This window comes from Podarcis pityusensis (assembly GCF_964106645.2).
Source record: "Podarcis pityusensis genome assembly, chromosome: Z".
NCBI lineage: Eukaryota > Metazoa > Chordata > Lepidosauria > Squamata > Lacertidae > Podarcis > Podarcis pityusensis.
The window spans coordinates 8113022-8131610 of NC_138044.1; the positions used below are offsets into that span (position 1 = coordinate 8113022).

The 18589-nt window shown below is 45.2% G+C and overlaps 1 long non-coding RNA gene across 1 annotated transcript; it reads left to right on the plus strand.

Annotated features, from left to right (window-relative positions):
• Positions 1–630: 630 nt before the first annotated feature.
• Positions 631–8365, plus strand: LOC308468159. Its single transcript, XR_013981501.1, has 2 exons — positions 631–705; positions 7647–8365. It is a non-coding gene; the product is annotated as an uncharacterized lncRNA (long non-coding RNA).
• The last annotated feature ends 10224 nt before the right edge of the window (positions 8366–18589 follow it).

An 18589-nucleotide genomic window follows, 5' to 3' on the forward strand; every position in this document is an offset into this window, starting at 1 on the left:
GTCACATCATGAATCTTTGCACCTAGAAGACAGCATACCTACCAGGAAATCTTGTTTATTCTGCACATTGCTGCCACTGTTCCCCTCAGTAGAAAGTCACCTATCACCACCACTCATCTCCTCTGTTAGGGGCAGGTATCATTTGATGCACTGTGCCTTCCAAAGCCTGCTTGGAGTGCTCTAAGGTCTGCAACTGCTGCTCGTGAGTCTTCCCCACTTGTCTACTGGAGCTTATTTTGATATCGTGGGGATAAGTTACAAAGGCAGGAAACATACGGTTTGAGTACTTCCTACAACTTCCTCTCGGCTGGCCATCTCTAGAGTGCAATTCTCTTTCTCCAACATCATCTCCATGGAAGATAGTAACAAACTCCAAAGGAAAATTCAATGACTATGTTTAAAAATGTGTAGGGAGTATTTGTGAAGATGAATGGTCAACCAGGAAGGGTGAAGTGATCACCCTTTTCTCACCCCTGGGCTGCTCTTCCACCTTCCATGATGACATCATCTGATTCTGATTCTAATATTCTCCTAGTCCCTTCCTCACATTCTGCAGGGTTACCATAGAGACAGCAAGAAACAACTTTGCACCATCGCGATTCCGTTGCCCACTTATTACTGGATGTCATTCAGTAAGCAGTGTGAGGTGTGCTCTCAGATTAGATAATTGTGTTTTTTGTGCCAGCATTCTCATCAACATGGCAGGTAGGAAATTGTGCCATCTAGATGTTCACCTGTTCTGCTTCATTGTCCCATGAAGCTGACAGAGAAGCCAGCTGAGAAGTTAAGGATTTATAGGTGGGGAATGGATGAAATCTTTGGACAACTTGAGAGACGATAACATACATGCAAGTGGATGCTGTGATAGACAGCAAGAGAAAAGGGAGAAAGGCAGATTCCCTTAAAAAGCCACCCCAGTTGGTCAAGGTCCCAGTACCCCCCATGGGGCTTAGATAAGCCATGACTAAGGCCCATTCAATGGCCTTCAGTGGGACTTAGTCTTGGATTTATCTTTCACTAGATGTGCCGATGAATTCTGAGGCTCCTTCAAAATCACATATTTATTTTTGGTACTACTGTCCATCTACATTGCATTTTGTAGAACAATGTACATTGCACTTGTCCAAAGCAGCTTATGAACCAGGAATTTCCAGGGAGCAACAACACAAAACATCAGTTTGTGTGGAAAAGCAGTAGATAAATAAGTAAATATCCATAAATGATCAATATTGATCCAAAACCGAAAGCAGTTTGGTTAGAGTGAGAGCCTGAAATAGCAATTGTTCTTTAGATGAATAATGATCTTTGTTGCTGTTGTAACCCCTATCTCACCAAATTATAGAAACAGGTGAGCTTAACAGGTGTAAGATTTCTTTCCTCCACCTTTTCCAGGTCTCAAAGACCTGTTTTGATGTAGAGAGGCCAGGACTGTGCACTGTACGGTATTCCAAATGTGGAATACTCCTTCCCGCAGAGTTGAAATGCTCAAATGGTTCTGTGACCAAAACAGCTCATTGACCGCTGCTGGTGTGATTTTAGGAGGGCTGCGGAGTCATAAGTTACTTCTAACTTCTTCATATTCTTTTGGCATAATGACATTTCTTATATTGCTGGGGATGGCAGTTTTATAATTCCAGCAGTACTCAGGGGATAAACACCTTGGTTTGTTTGTTGAGGGGCTAATATTTGTTCAGGTGGCTTTTGTCATGCCACACTGCCTCAAAGTTGTGCTCCTTGTCCTCCTGGATGCCTTTATAGCATTGGCAAGTGGGGTTCAGGACATGCAGTGGGTGCCTCACAACACAGCCCCTCTCTCTTCCTGGGCCATGACCTTCAACAGGAAGGAGTGATGAAAAGACCACCACCCAAGGCTCTTCAGCTCCATGCCCAGAGTCTCATAGTCCCTTGCTGCAGGGACTGTTAAAGGCTGTGTGGGGCAGTATCATTTGTACCCACACGAATCTGAAGGAAGTGGTAGTGCTCAGTGGGCTTGATAACACTTGGCAACTTTTCCGCCACATTGTCAATCTTTGCACCTGGAAGACAGCACATCTCCTGGGACACCCTGTTTCCTCCACACACTGCTGCCTCTCTTCTCCTCAGTAGGGAGTCACCTGCCACCTCCACATGTCTCCTCCTCCTCTGGGGAGGGGTAAGAATCATTCTATGTGCTGTGCCTTCCAATGGCTGCTTGGAGTGTTCTAAGGTCTACAAGTGCTGTTTTTGAGTCTTCCCCTCTTGCCTATTGGAACTTATCTGGATATTGTTAGGATAGGTTTCAAAGGCAGGAACCTTGTGGTTTTACTTCCTACTTCGTCCTCTCAGCTTGCCTTCTCCAGACTGCAATTCCCTTACTCCAATATTGTCTCCATGGAAGGTAGCATTCTTAGTTTCTTTTTATTTATGTTTTTAAAGTGTCCATCTAGACCAGCATCCTGTTCTCAAAGTGGCCAATCAGATGCTCCCAGGAAGCCTGCAAGCAGGACTTGAGTGCTACAGCTCCCTCCCCACTTACGATACCCAGCAACTGGCATTTAGAGATGTGTTGCCTCCCACAGTGGAGGTAAAATATATGCATCCTGGCTAGGAGCCATTATAATCAACAAATTAATCTAATCTTCTTTTAAAAAAAGCTTTGCATTGGGGCATCAGGTTGGCCACTATGAGAACAGGATGCTGCCCTAGATGAGCATTTGGCCTGATCCAGCACGACCCTTTTTATGTTCACTGAAAGGATTACATACTTTTATATATGTTATATTAGGAAAGGAGGAGCAAAGAATGCAATTCTAAGCCAGTGGCCACAGCACAAGGCATTTGTTAGTTACCAAGAGCATCAGAACCCCTTTTTCCTAGTTGGCATTCACTTATAAACCATAATTCCATGTCTTCTAATGTTTTCCATGGAACAGGATATGGGTCCTACAACCCACATTTTATTGGGCAGAAGCTGCAAGCCAGCGGCACCATGACAGTGAACTTCCCTTCAAAAGAAGTAATCAGGAGAGGCTTGCCGAGGGAAACCAAGACCCCAAAAAGGCCTTGGAATATTAAATTAATCTAGTATGTAGCTCTTAGTCATAGATTCTGATTTAGCCAAGGAGTGTCCATGACTGATTTATGCAGACCTGTGCTAAGGCTACTCTTTGAATACAGTGTGCAGTTCTGGTCATCTCAACTTTGTAAATGATATTGTGGAGTTGGAAAAGATTCATAAATGGGCCACCAAAATGATCGAGGAAAGGTTAGTGCATGACGTCACACACACTATGCCCTCCCAATCTGGCCAGACCCACTCAGCCTACCATCCACCAAGCACATTTTCTGGAGGAGCATGACCAGGGCTCCCCACCAACAGGCTCCCATCTGCTCCTGGCTCTGGCCAAGGCACCTTCCTCAGAGTGGAGAGTTGGCAGCAGAGAGCTGCCACCGCTCTCCTCAACTGGGCTGCCCCGCATGAAGCTCCGCTGCAGTGGAGAGCAGCTGCAGTGTGCAAGACGCCCAGCCATGGCTGCTCCATCTCCAGGTCAAGCCTGACTCGAGGGGCTGCTGTATGTGAGGGAGGGTGATGTTCACCCTTGCACATCCCACCTGACAATAAATAGTCCAAACTGTTTTAAACAGTGGGGAAAAGATGTAACAAACTTCATTTCATGGGGGGAAATCCTGCATAAAATACAAAAACCTGACAGACGCAGGAGAAAGATGGAGATTTGCCCTACCTGATCTTAGACTTTACTATGAGGCAGCATGCCTCTGCTAGATGAAAGAATGGATGGAGCTAAGAGATACCAATATTTTAGATACTATGCTTTGGATGGCATACCTATTTGCATTATGACAAAGCAAGGGTACACAAAGGATTTCAAAATCATGCTATGAGAAGAAGCATATGCGCTGTCTGGCAGAGACATAAAGAACTCAGAGACAAAAAACCCCAAGGTTGAATATGGAAAACCGATGGGCTACTTACAATGATTTTACAGAGTTTAAAGAGGGAAGGGTTTATCCGAAAAAAGAGAAGAGGTATCAGATTATTCTATAGCTTGGTTTCAGTACCTCCAGGTGAATGAGTTATTTAAAAGAGATAAAGAAAAGGGTTTGGGGGAAACGTGTTCAGAATTTGGAAAAAAGGATGATAAACTAATTTATAATATTTATAAACTGTTATAGGGGTGGGAGACTAAAGAGGAAATGGTGAAGGCGACAATGATTAAATGGGCTATAGATATAGGTTATAAAATAGAAATGTCAGTGTGGGATAAACTGTGGGGGGAAACTGAATCTCTCTGCCTGCTACCTTATTAAGGAAAATTTACAAAATATGCTGTACCGGTGGTTCTTGACACCCACCAAACTGCTGAAAATGGCATACAGTGATAGTCAACTTAACCTACAAGTAGGAATGAACATATGAGCAGCAAACATTAAATAAAGGAATATTTGAGATGAAAATGGGTGGAATAATAGAATATGCAGCTGACAAAAGATTACCTAGAATGTCATGGAGAGATGGACTGGGAAGTCTGAGGGTGAGAGGTAATGATGAACATTCTATGATGTATATATGTTTTTAAAATGCATCAATAAAATTACATAAACAAGGAACCTCTAAGTTCCCACAAAATCTCAGAATTCTATGGAACTGTCCCTAAAGCCACCCCACTCCTGCTGCCCATGCTATGCTATAAATCAGGGATATCCAACAGGTCGCTCACGATCTACTGGTAGATGCCCGGGATGTTTTGGTCAATCACAGTCGATCTCTGGGTCCCTCTCCTTAGCATTGGTAAAATAGAATCGAGCCCGCCCCCTCGCCCCACCCTCCATTCTTGCACGTTCTGCAGAACAGAAGACAGAGCTTACTCAGTGAGGCTGTTCATTTCCCCAACGATCTGTTAGCGAGTGTCTGTTCCCCTTTCTCCCTAAAAATGGGCAACAGCTTAGACTTGAACTCCCCCCAAAGGGGTAGATCACTGCCAGTTTTCAATTTTGTGAGTTGATCGCAGTCTCTTGGGAGTTGGCCACCCCTGCTATAAATGGCTTCCTCACACATATCAAGGCACTTGGCTTCTACCCCTTGTTCTGCTCCTGAACTGACAACACAAGGAATCACACCCATCCTACCCTGCTGCCAATCTTGGGCACAGAGCCAAGTGAGTTATGGCCAAGTGAACATTCTCCTGACACTTTCTTGGTATGCCTATGCAATTGTGACATGGCAGTCTTAGCATGTCTATTATTATGTATTTGAAGAGATCCATTGCACACTCATCAGATGGTTATATTCTGTGTGCCTATGAAATAACTATCTGTGAGAGAAATATGGCATCCTTAATGCTCTTTACAGTGTAGTGAGACTAAAAAAAGAAAAAAGGTAAAGGGACCCCTGACCGTTAAGTCCAGTCGCAGACGACTCTGGGGTTGCAGCGTCATCTCGCTTTACTGGCCGAGGGAGCCGACGTTTGTCCACAGACAATTTTTCCGGATCATGTGGCCAGCATGACTAAGCCACTTCTGGCGAAACCAGAGCAGTACACGGAAATGCCGTTTACCTTCCCGCCGGAGCAGAACCTATTTATCTACTTGCACTACTGCTAGGTTGGCAGGAGCAGGGACTGAGCAATGGGAGCTCACCCCATGGCGGGGATTCGAACTGCCGACCTTCCGATCAGCAAGCCCTAGGCTCAGTGGTTTAGACCACAGCGCCACCTGCGTCCCTGTAGTGAGACTAGTAGCTATTAATTTGTGCATGTTAATTAACAGATGAAGGACTTCTTATTAACAAAAAAAAAAAAGCATGCATAGAAGTGTGTTTGTGTGGAGTGGGGGGTGTGTGTTTGTAATATAGTTGTTTGGTGCTGTGCTGTGCTCTCTGGGGTCATCCGCACTGTAATGAGTATGGGTTGCTCGTGCGTAAGTTGCCGCCTCTCCTGGCTATGTTGCCTTGTTAAACCTTTCTGTCTGGACAGCCCTTCACTTCGTGGCTGCCTCAGTCGCTAGCAGTATCCGTCAGTGGGCGTTTCTTAAACCTTTTCCAACATAAAAGTTGTTTGACGCCAAGTCTCCTCCTACTCTCCCTGCACGGAAGCCTTCTGCGCAGGGAGGGCGTGGGTAGCGGAGGACCCGTGCTCTCCCCGCTGGTGTCCGGTGAAGAGTCCTGGAGCCCTCTCGCCGATTCCCCCATCTGCCCCCCTTTATCCCTGGTGTTGCGCTGATTTGCTTCCCCATCTGCTGAGCTGCCTCTCCCCCTGCTGGGCCCTTCTCCAGCATCATTTGAGAGCCTTCCCTCCGCCTCTAGCTCCGATGTCAGTTCCCTGACACGCACTTATCCTGCAATTTCTTCCATTTGATCTGTGACTTCTAGGCATGGGTCTGAGAGATTTTTCTTTTGTCCCACTGATTTCCCTGGCAAAACCCATTGTTTACTGCTGAATCAGAACAAATGTCAATCTGCAGAAAACCCAACTGATGTTGGCTTTGATTTACCAGTAAAGAGGGACCCATGCCTAGAAGTCGCAGACCAAATGGAAGCGTGGCTGAGCCTTCTGTCTAACAGTCATAGGGACCTTGAAGGTTCTCCAATCCAACCTGTCCGGGGCAGGAACTGCAATGCAGGATGCAACTCCAATGCAAGTGGGGTTTGTGTGTTTGCACTGCTCAGGCAAAGTAGTAAAACATCCCCAATTACATCACTATTCATTTCAGTCCCAAAGCCATTCAATAACATGAACATTTTTAAACAAATTTATGAGCATTCAAAGCCCAAAGTGAAAGGAAACTATCATTAGCTGATCAAGATAAGAAGTGGTGTTTTCTTATGAAAATAAAGTATATTCCAATGTTTGTGCAGATGGCAAGGGGGATTCTATGGTTATAAAGAGCTACCTTGTGTTGAGTTAGACCAGTGGCGTAGCGTGGGGGGTGCCAGGGGGGCCGGCCGCACCGGGCGCAACATCTGGGGGGGCGCGCTCGCTGCCTCCGGAGTCGCCGAAGAGCCTCGGGCGCAGGCTGTAGCAGAGCCCCATGTCTCGTGGAACCGACGAGCTGTGCGCGCGCCCGGGCTGAAGGCGTCCGGCAGGCAGCGGCTCTCAGCCCCGCGCGTCAGGGCCGCGGAGGACGTGCCAGGCAGCCCCTCCTCACAGCCCCGCCTCCACTGCTGCTGCTGCAGCTGCTGGGCCATGTTGCATTTTCCTCGCCTCTCTGCCCCCCTCCTCCTCCGGGCAAGCGGCGTGGTTTGGGCGGCAGCGCCAGCAGCAACTCGACTCAGATTGGCAGGTTAGGGGTTGGGGGGGCGCAAATTACTTGCCTTGCCCCGGGTTAGGGGGCGCAAATTACTTGCCTTGCCCCGGGTGCTGACAACTCACGCTACGCCGCTGAGTTAGACACACTGGTCCATCTTTTGAACCAGTTCTTTTTTCCAATTTTTTTATTGATTTTCCAATTTTATATCAAACAGAAAACATCAAACAAACAAACAAACATTTATCCTAACTATAATAATTCCATTTTTGTTAACATTGTTAAATGACTTCCTCGAATCCCCCTAGCTGAGTTTCCATATAATCCACTGCAGCACTTTTCCAAAACTATTTTCACATAAAATTTACTTAGTCAATTTACCTCTTTCTTTCTTTTCATTTTAGCTTTAACTTAGTATTTTCCATCTTTTGAACCAGTTCTACCTACTTAAAGACCACCAGTCCTTTCACAGCAGGAACTACCTGATATTCTCTTGTTGGAGTGTGAACCTGAGTTTACCACCACAAGCAACCTAGCCATCGTGTTCAAGTGGATCTGGCAATGCCTCCTGCCTGAAACTCTGGAAAGCTGCTGCTAGTGACCAATAGCCTCATTCAATATGGAACAAAGGAAGCTGCCTTATACCTGTGGTCCATGTAGCTCACTACTGTCTGCACTGATTGGTAGTGCCTCTCCAGGGTTACAGGCAGGGACGGAGATGATTAAAGCTGAAAGCTGGACCTTCTGGATGGAAGCAGATGCTGTGCCACTGAGCCACAGCCCTTTCCTAAGATGCTTTCCTATGTTCTCAGGGATTCTTGGGGTTCCCTGACCAGTGGAGCCAGAGTGCACACTATTCAAACTCCAAGGGCAAACAAAATGGCCAAATAGAACCTACAAGACAATCCAATCCTACTTTTATGGAGCTTGGCTTTGCACCGCAGGCACCGCAGCCTGGACGAAAGCATGATAATTATCTGAAGAGATATAGGAGCCCTGAGGCTTGTGGCTTTCTTGTGGAGTGTGTGTAATGTCTCCTCTTTCAGAGATGGCGTGAGGGCTTTGTGAGAATGCACCCTATGGGATCTGATAAAAATCCATTTGATTCACTGGGAGAAGTTTATTTTCTCTGCCAAAAGCTTGCTTTCTTCTGAATAAATTGCTTGCTCCTTTTTTGGGGGGGGGGGGCGGAGCGGGAGGCGGAAGGGATTTTATTTTTGCACAAGCCAGGGATTTGAGGCAGAACTGTGAAGCCAGGTTCTCCTTGACTGGTTCTGATTAGAGGCTGAAATGGTAGAATAAAGAATCTGGAAAGGGTCCAACCAGCTTCTATGGTGGCGTCTCGACGTTGACATATTCTCTGGGAAACATATTATTTTGCTCAATCTTCTCCAGAGTTCAGAGCTGCCTTGGCCAGATCATCTGGTTTGGAGAAGCAGGCACTGGAAAGCACCAGAGGATAAATTCACTGTACCAATTAAGGAACTTAAGAACAAACAAAAGGTTCATAGCATTGTTATTCATTCCATTTCAAATTCTGTTTTTCAAATCCCAATCAGCCAGATTTCATGGAGATTTAAAATCTGCCCATTTGATTTTTTTACATGTTATGCCTGCACTTAAATTTCTGTTTTACATGAATTTATTTCTTTAAAATTTTGTCATCCTCCTTTCCATTTTTCGGTGCTAAAGGTGGCTTATGTAAAACCACTAAGAATAAAATGAACAGCAGCTTGTGTAAATCAGCAAAAGACCTTGGATGTGTTTAACAGTGGGTCTGGGACATTTCTAGTTCCAAGACAAACTCATAGGATAAATGGACTTGTTTCTAGTTAACCTACTTCCTTGGATGCTTTTAAGCAGAGGTTGGGTGGCCATCTGTCATGGATGCTTTAGCTGAGATTCCTGCATTGCAGGGTTTTGGACTAGATTACTCTTGAGGTCCCTTCCAATTTGACAAGTCTATGTTTTATTGTCCATAAGCTGCTTTGATCACATTGTGAAGGTTTTGATCACCCTACGTCAGTGGCCTCACCTCTGTTCATGTCTCCTTGAGCCAGCCCAGCCAATTACGGATCATACAGTTTTTGTGATGGTATAAGGCATGGATAGATCTTTATTACTGGTCAATAGCCCTTGCACGTTTCTTCACCCGTAAGTCCTTTCTGTCCCTTTTACTCATTTGTTTGCTTGAACCTTTTCAAGAATGAATGCAAGTGCATATTTATAAATATTTTTAAAACATATTTTCCTTCAAAAATGCAAATCCCTAAGCATGTCTTCTCACAAAACACGTTGTTAAATTGCCTTATAACATATATTAATTTAGCTGAGAACATCCACGTATAGCAGCAGGAGGTAGATAAGCAGAGTTAAAATGTGGCTGGATGGGTGCCTGAGAATTACTGTATCACTGGAATGGGAACTATTAAGGTAGCAACAAAAGCAGCAGTGTGGAACTTTTTGCAGCCTGAAGGCCACATTCCTTCTGAGCAACCTTCCCAGGGCCCGTGACAGTGGTGGGTAGGGATTTTCAACATATCATTTTCAACAATAATTAAACATACTTTCATGTCTTACACCATTTTTTTTTACTTCCATCAATCACATCTGAAAATTTTCCAATCTATTCACTTAATATACATTTCTTACTTCCACTATTACATTTAAATCTCATAACTAATATCTCTATTCTTTCTATACTTTGTAATATTTCATATATTTTTCCTTACAAAAATTCTTGTAATCCTACTAGTGTAATTAGTTGATTACTGTTGCTCTTCAAATAATTCGTATATTTCTTCCAATCTTCTGTGAATCTCTGGTCCTGCAGGTTTCGAATGCTTCCTGTGATTTTATCTAATTCTGCGTAGTCCATTAATTTTGTCTCCCATTCTTTCGTCAGAATTTCTTCTTGCTTCCATTTCTGGGCTAACAATACTCTTGTCACTTTTGTTGCATATAAAAACAATTTAACATCTTGCCTATTTATATCCCCATCTATAATACCAAGTAAAAATGCTTCTGGTTTTTTTAAAAAAATGTATATTTCAACATCTTTTTCATCTCATATATCATTTCCCAGAAGTTTTTTTTTACTTTCTTACATTCCCACCACATATGATAAAATGTTCCTTCCTTTTCTTTACATTTCCAACATTTATTACTTGTCTTGTACATTTTAGCTAATTTCACAGGTGTAATATACCATCTATACATCATTTTCATCATATTCTCTTTCAAAGCATTGCAAGCTGTAAAATTTATTCTTTCTCAGATTCTTGCATTCTCAGACAGCACACATGCCCTTCTGTCATATTTCAACAGTGCTAGGTGATGACACAAAATGGTATCAGTAATTTGTACAGTGACATAATGACACAGATACCAGCCAATGGGGCCTTGAAACACTAGCACAGATGCCTTTTTTCTGTACCTGGGGAAGATAAGACTCCCTTTACTTTCATCAGTACAATTGTATCACTTCCAGGAACAGCAGTGATGGCCATCTGGTGGGAACATGAGCAGCCAAAATACCTTCTGTTAAAAGAGCAGGAATAATGGGCAGTCACTTCCCTCCATTAAAAGACAGTCCTTTATTGCTCAGCTTTAACATCAACCAGAGTTGGGGAGATTGAAGAATGAGAAGGAAATGAATTATTTAACTTAACAGGCCTTTTGGCGGGGTAGGGTGGGGGAGAATGTGTTTGCCTTCCTCACTGCTGCTCAGTACTAGATGAATGGAAAACTTCAGAAACCCGTCAGTATGCTATAGGAAAATGAGAGAGTCACTGTGTTCCTTCCTTCCATTTGTGTTCAGTGCAAACTTAACTTCTCCTCCCTTCCTAACTTGCTGTTGATAATGATCTGATCTGAAAGCCTCAGTGCTTTTTGTTACAGATACTAAAATAAATCCTGATTCTTCCTGCTGGGAGGAAGCAGTCACGTTCATTAGGATATCATGTACCGTACCTAAAGCAGAAATGGAGAACATCTAAGGGCTGTTGGGACTCCCACCATCCTAAACCATTGACTATGCTGCCTGGAACTGCTGGGGTTTCAAGTCCAACAATACCTGGAGAGTCACAGTTCTCCATCCCTAGTTTAGGAGAATCGATCCATTTCAGACCCAGTTTAGAGGCTGAATTATTCTGCAGCGGCATAATGTGTTTGTGTGTAGGGGGGTGTCCATGGGGTCCATGCCCTTGGCACAATTTTGTGAGGGGGAACAAACAGGTGCCCTCACAGCAGTCCTCTTCATCGGAGCCTGGCTCCATGCAAGAAGGAGTTGTGCCTTGGCTGTGGCGCTTATGCCTGGCCACAGCTCTGCCCCCGGGTCAGGCCTGACCTGGCAGCAGAGAGGAGGAGGAGAATGGGTGGCAATTTCCCTACCCCTCTCCTGCCCTGGACTGTGGCACGCAGGAGGGCATCCTGCTGCCTTGGGGGTGCATCTTGTGCGCTCGCCCCGGGCAGTGCAGGCACATGCTCTACCGCTGTTATTCTGTCAAAATAAGCAGTCTAATCAGCCAGATCACCTAGGTCTGCAACTTATTTCAGTGGCACACTTTGTGTTTGTTCCATGTCAATTCCTAAAGGTAAAGGTAAAGGGACCCCTGACCATTAGGTTCAGTCGTGACTGACTCTGGGGTTGCAGCGTTCATCTTACTTTATTGGCCGAGGGAGCCGGCGTACAGCTTCCGGGTCATGTGGCCAGCATGACTAAGCCACTTCTGGCGAACCAGAGCAGCGTATGGAAACACCGTTTACCTTCCCGCTGGAGTGGTACCTATTTGTCTACTTGCACTTTGATGCACTTTCAAACCGCTATGTTGGCAGGAGCAGGGACTGAGCAACGGGAACTCACCCCGTCGCAGGGATTCAAACCGCTGACCTTCTGATGGGCAAGTCCTAGGCTCTGTGGTTTAACCCACAGCGCCACCTGTGTCCCTTGTCAATTCCTAGCATTAGGCAAAATGAGGCAGGTGCTTACATGGTAGATATTGAGGGACGAGGAGTGGTAGCAAGGTACTGGAGGATAAAACTTTGACCCTGCCCCCCCCCCCAAGCTAGCTTGCTTCCCTCATTTGTGTTGGAGAAAACTTTCCTATCCCCAGAGTTGAAGTAAGGTCTCATCTGTAGCATATATTTAAAGCACTCTGATGGCATTTGAAACAGTCATTACTTCTCTCAAAGAACCCGGGGAAGTACAGTTTCTAACAGTGCTGCTAGGAGACCCCTATTCCCATCACAGGCCTAGAATTTCCATAGTGGTTTAACAATCAATCTCTCTTTCTAAGGAACTCAGGGAAATGTAGCTGTGAGGTCTGTAATCCCTTCTCAGCACTCTTAACAAACCATAGTTTCCAGGATGCTTTAGAGAAAGCCATGGCTGATAATTAGCCCTTTAAAAGTACAGTGCAGATGTGGCCTGAGATTAAACTGCTACTGTGGTCAGCTTGTGTATATTAACCAGTGAAGCGACACTTTAGGCCATGGGTAGGCAAACTAAGGCCCGGGGGCCGGATCAAATCGCCTTCTAAATCCGGCCCATGGACGGTCCAGGAATCAGCATGTTTTTACATGAGTAGAATGTGTCCTTTTATTTAAAATCCATCTCTGGGTTATTTGTGGGGCATAGGAATTTGTTCACCCCCCCCCAATAATAATAATAATACGCCCCCCCCCCCCAAGGTCTGAGGGACAGTGGACCGGACCCCTGCTGAAAACGTTTGCTGACCCCTGCTTTAGGCAGTTAAAATGTCTTGGGTTTGTTTTCTGCTCTGCACATTTTGAGTCCTAGTTGGTTGGTTTAAGATTTGTTTCCATGTTCTGGTCTGATGCTGGAACTTACAGCAAAAACCGGGAGCAAGACATTATACATGGCCAGCTCTGAGTGATTAACTTGTTCTGACCAAAGCTGGGAGCAGACTGAGGTTGATTTTGCTCCACCCACTTGTGAGAACAGAGCCTTGAAGAGCCAGCCCTCTGGACTGTCAGTGTACAGTGGGAGGCATTTGGTTCCTCAGACTCTGGTCTTATAGACTCTGGTGTTCTGGGATGTTATTGTTCAACCACCTCAAGTGCAATGGTTTCCCTATCTTTTGAAAGCAGCTCTAAGTTCTGACCTAGACCCAGTTCCCCATCTGCTGCCCCTGCAGCCTCTGTGTCCAGAACACTGGTGGATGCAGAAAGCATGACTTTTGTTTAGGCTGAGTATTGGTTTTTCAGCTTTAAACAGGGTTCTATAAGCCATTAAAATGTAATGTGGGTTTTTCACCCATCCCTGTCAAACAACATGGAAATATCTTAGATCAGAGGTTTTCAACCGTTTTGAATCCACGGCTCCCTTGACCAACTATATTCATTCTGTGGCACCCCGTGGGGCTCAGGAGCCCAATTATGTCATCCTTTGCCTGCAGAGCTGGCAGCTTCTCATTCTTTTTCAAACACTCTCTGAAATATACTCGGAGTCCTGTAGTGATTTCATGCTCTTTATTGCAGTTTGTAAAACAGTGATTTAATTGCCCCTCAAAGCTCAGGCTTTTATATACATTATTTACACAATCAGTGGCGTAGCGTGGGTTGTCAGCACCCGGGGCAAGGCAAGTAATTTGCGCCCCCTAACCTGTGGATTTGCGCCCCCTAACCCTAACCCCCAGATGTTGCGCCCGGTGCAGCCGCACCCCCCTGCACCCCCCACGCTACGCCACTGTACACAATGAGTTCCATCTGATTGGCTGATTCTGCTTCCCTCCTGATTGGTCTTCTCCTGCAAGCCAATCATTTGTTGCATTCTAGGATCCTACTTGCCTGTTGTTCTAGGATCCAAGCTTAGTACATAACACGCTCCCTTGTGGAGTGTTCCCTCAACCTCCTCTCCTCTCCCCTCTGCTTGGGAGTCCTCTAGGCAGCTGCTGCTGCTGCTGCCCCTGGTCTCTGAGCTGCCCCCTCCCACCCTAAAGAGAGGTGCCTCCTCACACTGCCCCACAAGGGCCTGGGGAGAGGATGCTCCAGCCTTAGTGACCTGATGGAGACTGGCCGAAGGTGAATGTGAGGCCTGCACCTCACCTTGGGAGGCAGCAGTAGTATCAGTGGGTGCTGCCCGGTCTGCATGGTGGAAAGGCTACCCTTCAGCACTGGGCACGCAGCTTCCAGACGGGCCTTGCACACAGCAAGCACAAAAAAGGTCAGCACAGTGCCTGCCTGCCTGTCCGGCCTCCCACTTGTCTGTCCATTCCTAACAGCAAGGGCTGGTGAACTGGCTTGCTGGGCTCCCTCGCCCACTTGCTTGCTTATGCCGGCTGCCTCAGCTCCTGGCAACCAGCACCCCCTGGCCAGCCCCAGAGGCACCATTCGCCTGCAGAGCTTGTAGCCAGGGCTGCTGCAACAAACAGCTGCACAAGTTTTGGGGAGGCAGAGATGGGAGAGGGCATCAGAGGAGGGATGCAAGGAAAGAAAGAAGGAGAAAGGCCAGTGTTGTTTGCGGCACCCCGACCATCCTTCAAGGCACCCTAGGGAGCCATGGCACACTGGTTGAAAACCACTGTGTTAGATGGTATCTAAGCATTTGGCAGGAATTATGAAAAAGCCCAAGTGGGTGAAGGGTGATAGATTCCCTACTTCTGTTAGTCCTGCTCCACCATTCCAGAGCATGCATGCATGTGTGTGTGTGTGTGTCTGTGTGCGCGTGCGCGCGTGCGCACACACACACACACAGCCATCTCAGGGGAAGGGGATTAAACAAATCAATGAATTAACTGGAAGAGAAAGAAAAGAGGTTGTATAAAGCAGGAAGCCATCCTGGACTAGGGATGAGGGAGAGATTTGGTTAATTTTGCATTTAAAGGTGGATCTATCTAACTGGCACTTTCCTGAAATGATACGAGAAACAAAATGCAACCATTCATTGCAAGTCCACATTTTCGGTGCAGTTATCTAGCCTAAGAACGGGTGTGAAAAGTGTACATAAAATGCATTTGTTACTGAAAAGAGCATACACAAATGCATTGCATTAGGAGAAACTGCTTGGGGGGAAAACTCTAAACAAGGCCAAATGCCACACACAAAAATGTGTGATTAGGAGAAATTTGCACTAAAATGCTGATGAATTTTCATGAAGACTTTTTGTTTTAAAGCATTCACAGACTGATGTGTAACTGTAGAGGACTAATGAATGGAAAGATGGAAAACCAAGATTGACAGATCTGCTCATTCCTATCCCAAACCTGGATGTGTGCATTCTTCTGTGTGGGAGTGAGCCCTGTCCATAACTTCTTACCCTCTTTCCCCCTTAACAACATAGTTTTATTATATGGATCAGGCTGGATCAGGCCAATAGCCTATCTCCTGTTCTCACAATAGTGAGAAACCCACAAGCAGGATTTGAACACAAGAGCACTCACTGCTGTGATTTCCAGCAACTGCTATTCAGAAGCTTTGCTGACTCCAGCTGTGGAGGCAGAGCATAGACATCATGGCTGGTAGCGTTTGATAGCCCTCTCCTCTTCTTATGCATCAGGAAGGTAGGCTGGGGGTGGGGAGAGCTGTATATTAGATGGGACATTCAGAGTCAGGCTGAGTTCAAAAGTGTAAGGACATAACTGAGAATCAGGTCAGACCTTTACAATAATAGAAATCTACATTCAGCACACATACACACTGTTGAAGTACCACACTATACCTGTGTTTTCATTGCATTGGAAGCTCTCTCAAGTGTTATTGGAAGGTTAGTGGGTGGGATGCAAAAGCATTTTCGGTACCTATCAGCCAGTGCTTGCAACATCACTGCACAAATATCTCCCCTACGTGACTATGGTACCACTCGTACATACCACAATGACATTTCATGAATAGCTCTCCCGTTTTAACATTAAGAAAATCATGCACGTTTGGTCATACCTTCTTCCAGTATTGCAGCATACTGGGATATCATTGTTGGAAAAGTCAGTAAAGGTCTATCACAAGCACTATTGCTTCTGTGAATGTTATTCCAGTAGACTGAAGAGATAGAGACTGAGAAACATAGAGCATCCTCTCTAGAATATGCACTCTGAAAGCAACTTGCTCATCTGTTGTAAATCTGTTGACTTCTGCTTAACATTCCTGGTTCCACGCCCATTTTGTCCAGGTGCACTTTTGGTCCAGATGTGTGTTGGCACCAGTAAAATCAGAACTGATAAAAGGAAGAAGCAGAGCCATTATTTCTCAACCAGCAGACACTCTGTCAGCTTTTGAGGCTTAGACACTGATCATGTGCATGCTGGAGGGTTAAACATAATGCGATAGGCAGCCACTTTACTTGGGGTAAAAGTGACACCTGATGCATCTTAATACATTGTTTTGTACACAAACAAAAAAATAAGAAAGGTCCACACCTCACTTAATGTTTCCTAAATTTTCTTTTCTTTTGCTTACTCCCTATATGAGAAATGGAAAACCTTTCACCTTGCAGACGGCACCTCCTATCAGCCCCAGACACTGTGGCCAATGGCCAGGGATGATGGAAGTTGTAATCCAAGAGCACTTGGGGGGCCATCTCCATCTTTACAAGCAGGGCTCCTCCAGATGACCTTTTTATTCAGCATTCATGGAACTTAGTCCATGTCCAGTCTTTATTGAGCATTTGCTCACATTTATTGACTGATTTATTTAAATAATTTGTGCCCCACATTTCACATGCGTCTTCTGGCTATTTTCCAGGAGCCACATGCCAGTGGTGGACACAAAAGTGGGTGGAGCAATTGGTGCAAATTTTAGACTTTGTAAAGCAGGGTACTTTCTACATATACTCACACATCCATCTTTATCCTACAACCAGGAACTCAAGACTCATGATCAGAGTTCAATGACACATTCCAGCCAAACAAAACTGCCAAAGGATGATGCACAGCAGGCTTGTGAAGGCTGTGGATAGGAAGAGGGTGTGTAGCCTGAGGAGAGTCCTAAGGACCAGGTGAAAAGGCTCTTGTGCCCTGCCTCTTGTGCCCTGCCTCTGAAGATTATCTGTCCCTGGAACAGAGTATTCTGGGAGAAGACATGGGTGTCTAGACATGAGCACTCCACACTGAATTGAATTTTGCATTTCTACATTTTGTTGCAGGACCCACTTGTGAATTTGTAGTTTTCAGATATTCCAGCTGCCTTTGAATTCAGCATTATCATAGTAGACTATCCATCATGCAACTGTTTTGCAGCTGCTTTCTTTCTGTGGCTGCAGGAGCCTAGGCTTGTCAAGGTGTAGGAATGAAGAGCTTGGCAGGTTGTAACACTCATAAAATCCAAAACAGATCCATTTGCTGCCTTTGTGCCTTCTTGGTGGTCTAACTATTCCACTATTGATCAAGTTGTAAGGAGGGTGGGTGGGTAGGAGAGAGGACCACAAATGCTGTCTTTCTTTCTTTCTCTTTCTTTCTTTCTTTCTTTCTTTCTTTCTTTCTTCTTTCCCTCCCTTCCCAGCCCACAAAATTCCACTGAAATAAAGGTCTCAAGAAAAGTGGCCAGGAAAGACCTTTGGTGTGTGGTCCCCAGTAAGCAATTGATTATTGTAACCACTAATAACTACTGTACCTCTATGTACATATGAAATGTCTTAAATCCACAGGAAAAGAAGAGAGAACCCACTTGAATGGTAAAGAATTGGTCATAAGCTGATCTTTCATATAATGCCATTATGTGTCCTCCAACATAACAAAACCACAAGACCTTAAGAAGAGCCTCATAAATCAGTCCAAAGCCCATGAAGTTCAGCATCCTGTTTTCACAGTGGCCAACCAGATGCTTATGTAAAGCCGCCAGTCTGGGAGCAACAGCACACTCCCCACCTGTGATTTCCAGCAATTAGCATTCACACTGACTCCAACTGTAGAAATAGAGCATAGCCATATTGGAATCTAGAGATGTCAAATGCTGTTTCAGCGGGCACATCTCCTTCAGATATGTCCTTTGAATCCATGGGTTCTTCTCCTGAGGATGGGGAGTCATGACAGTACCAGACACAAGCATTTTCTGGTTCATAATCAAGTCCAGCTACTGGCAAGTTGTGCCAAGGGACCTAATTTGGGTTTATTTCCTGCACCAGCCTGGCGTTGAAACATCAAATATGCAGACTTTTCCTATATTCACTCACCCACTTTCTACCTGATCAGCAAGAGTTACAGAACTCTGGTTGCAATGAGGTCTCTGCTGTACAATTAAGTCCTACTGCTACCCACAGAAGTTAGGCTTGCTCTCTGGGTTATCTGAAACACCAAACTGGTAAAAAATCCAGACAATAATAATTTGAAGCACACTTCTACTTGCAATTGTATGGTGAAGTATAATCATTAATTTGGGGAAAGCACTAAAAGAC